This window comes from Phascolarctos cinereus, unplaced genomic scaffold (genome assembly GCF_003287225.1).
Source record: "Phascolarctos cinereus isolate Bilbo 61053 unplaced genomic scaffold, phaCin_HiC Scaffold_2;HRSCAF=192, whole genome shotgun sequence".
Lineage (NCBI taxonomy): Eukaryota > Metazoa > Chordata > Mammalia > Diprotodontia > Phascolarctidae > Phascolarctos > Phascolarctos cinereus.
Genome location: NW_027555625.1, coordinates 369,518,215 through 369,521,391, shown reverse-complemented (window position 1 = coordinate 369,521,391; position 3,177 = coordinate 369,518,215). Strand labels below are relative to the sequence as shown.

At 41.8% G+C, this 3,177-nt stretch overlaps 1 pseudogene; it reads right to left on the bottom strand.

Annotated features, from left to right (window-relative positions):
- Positions 1-666: 666 nt before the first annotated feature.
- LOC110220801 (heat shock protein HSP 90-beta pseudogene) lies at positions 667-2,564 on the bottom strand (annotated as a pseudogene).
- Positions 2,565-3,177: the final 613 nt, after the last annotated feature.

The window sequence follows — 3,177 nt, the reverse complement described above, 5'->3', positions numbered from 1 at the left end:
GAAGGGATTACACATATTTTGTTTGGTCCTAGAGGGGCCAAAGAACAATGTAAAAGTTGCAAAGAGGCAGATTGAGGCTTGATGTCAAGTAAAGTTTCCTAACAATTAGAGCTGTTCAGAAGTGGAAAGGTTTACCTAGACAGGGGATGGTTCCTTCCCCTTCATCAGAAGCCATCAAGCAGATGCTGGAAAAGCCTTGTAGGAAAGATTCCTTCAACTAGATGTTTTTTGAGGTCCCTTCTAATTCTCAGTTCTGTGATGCTATACATCAGAGGCAAGATTGAACCCACATTGTTCTGACTCAGAGGGTGGTTCTCTACCACACCATGCTGCCTCTCATACATAGTTAACTATAAGACAGATATCACAAGCAAAAGCATTCTCTTTTTATGTAAAAAAAAAACCACCATTCTCTTTATTCCACATATTTTATCTCAGAACAAAATAAACATTAACAGCCCACAATATACAACATCCTACTCCCCAGATCAGGAGAGGGGGAACAGGGACCCTCTAAGCCCTGCCCTAATACAATGGAAAACAGAAGGAGGAAAAAAAAACCCACTAGACATTGGCAGATGGAGCCAAGAAGGACAGGGCTTCTATTTCTGCTGTGGGAAAATGCAGGTAACTATACGGAGAGTAGAGTCTGATATAGAGGTTTGTCTAATCCACCTCTTCCATGCAAGATGCATCTTCATCTCCTTCAAATGGGGGGATCTCTTCAGAAACAGCAGCACTGGGTTCTTCTACCATCCCCTTATCCCCATCATTGCCAAGACCTAGCTTAATCATGTGGTAAATTTGATTTGAGTGAGTCTGGGAATCTTCAAGGGAGAAGCCAGAAGACAGCAGAGCTGTCTCAAAAAGCAGCAGCACCAAATCTTTCACAGGCTTGTAATTCTTGTCGCCTCAGCCTCCTGCCTAAGAGCCTACACAAGGGAGTAATCTGGGTTTATCTCCATGTGCTTCTTGGCCATCCTGTAGCTCATTGTGGAGTTGTCTCTCAATGCCTGTTCCTTCATGATGCTTTCCATGTTGGCTGTCCAGCTGTATGTGCTAGTCGCAATGCAACAGGGCAAAGACATCAGCTGACAGGAGATTGTCACTTTCTCAATCTTCTTATGCAGAATTTCCTTCGCTAGCTTGCACAAGTTCTCAAATTTTGCCTTGCTCATCTCCATTTTTTTCTTTTCTTCTTCATCCTCTGGAAGTTCTAATCCTTCCTTAGTTACAGAGACAAGGGTCTTCCCATCGAGTTCCTTTAGCTGCTGCATGCAGTACTCATCAATGGGCTCTGTCATGCATACTACTTCAAAACCACATTTCTGTACCCATTCCACAAAAGTAGAATTGGTTGTGTGTTATTTGCTCTCACCAGTGATGTAGTAGATGTATTTCTGGGTTTCCTTCATTCTAGACACATATTCAGACAAGAAAGTCATCTCATCTCCTGACTGAAATGTGTGATAATGTAACTGTTCAGATAAACAATGCCTATTGGTTGAGTCCTCATGGATTCCAAACTTCAGGTTTTTTAAAAAGGCCTCAGAACTTTTTTGTAATTCTCTTTGTCTTCTGCCAGTTCAGAGAAGAGTGGTAGACACTTCTTCATGATGTTCTTACGGGTGACTATCAAGCTCTTACTCTGCTGCAGCACCTTTTCTTGAAATGTTGAGGGACAGATCCTCAGAGTCCACCACACTTCGGATAAAATTAACATACTGAGGAATAAGCTCTCAACTATCCATATTGAACACATGCATACAGCTTAATGCTGTTCTTCTTCTTGTCCTTACCTTCATCTTCTTTATGAGATCTTACATCTTCAATCTTGAGTTTCTTCTCATCTTTAGATGGCTCTTCTTTTTCTTTCTCTTTGTCTTCCTCTGTCTCAACATTACTGATTTTCTTCTTTCATTCTTTCTCCAAATAAAGTGTGATGGGATAGCCAATGAACTGTGAGTGCTTCTTTGTAACCTTCTTGATTCTCCTCTCATCCAGATATTCTGTCTGGTCTTCTTTCAGATGTAAGATCACTTTGGTGCCCCTGCCAATAGGCTCACCATGGTCACTATGGACGATGAAGGAGCCACCAGCAGAAGACTCCCAGGCATACTGTTCATCTTCATTATGCGTGGTGATGACAACTACCTTCTCTGCCACTGGTAAGCAGAATAGAAACCCACACTAAACTGAGCAATCATGTAGATGTCTGCTCTAGCCTGCAAAGTCTCCATGAAAGCCTTGGTGCCACATTTGGCAATGGTTCCCAAGTTATTGATCAAATCATGCCAATGCCAGTGTCCACCAAAGTACACTCCTGAGGGTTAGGGATGACGTCAATGTGCAGCTTTTTACCACTGTCCAATTTGGAACGATCTATCAGACTCTCATAGTGGATCTTGTCCAGGGCATCAGAGGCATTGGAAATGATCTCTCAAAGGAAGATTCCCATTATTAAAATAAAAGATGTTGAAAATCAAAGACATAAACTAGGTAATTGCTGCCTAGAAAGCAAAAGTCTCCACTTCCTTCTCTCTATGCTGTACTTCTTTAGGCATCTTGGGTGGTTACAGCTAAGAAGACTGGTTCAGGAAAGCATTGAGTCCAGTGGCTCCAAAGACTGAGTACCTGGAGGAGCTTGGAACAAGAGCAAAAAGCATCCTCTTAACACATAAAAATCATAGAATTTCTGACTTCTACTTGGAAGGACCTTTGATGGTATCTAATCTAACCTTTCTCTATGTGGTAATCACCTTGGTAGCGTCTCTGTAAAATGGTCACTTGGTCTCTTTCTGCTCATATACTTCTATTTTGTCTCTCTCTCCTCATATACTTCCATTAATAGGAAATATCACCACTTAATGGAGCAACTAGGTGCCAGGGATACAAGGAAATTTTTAAAATATATCTCTGCTCTAAAGGAGTTTACATTTTGTTAATGGAGATTTTGTGTGTGTGTGTGTGTGTGTGTGTGTGTGTGTGTGTGTGTGTGTGTGTGTAGCTCTGTCAAAAGGCAGAGATAAGGGTAGGGCTGTCTGCTTGCAAGCATTTCCCATTTCCTTTAAGATCTAAGGGGATTTAAGACTTTTCCTGAGGGCAAACAATCCACGGTTCCTTGGATATTGACCTTGAAGTGGGACTTGTGGGTAGAAGCCAAACCAAGAAAGGAGA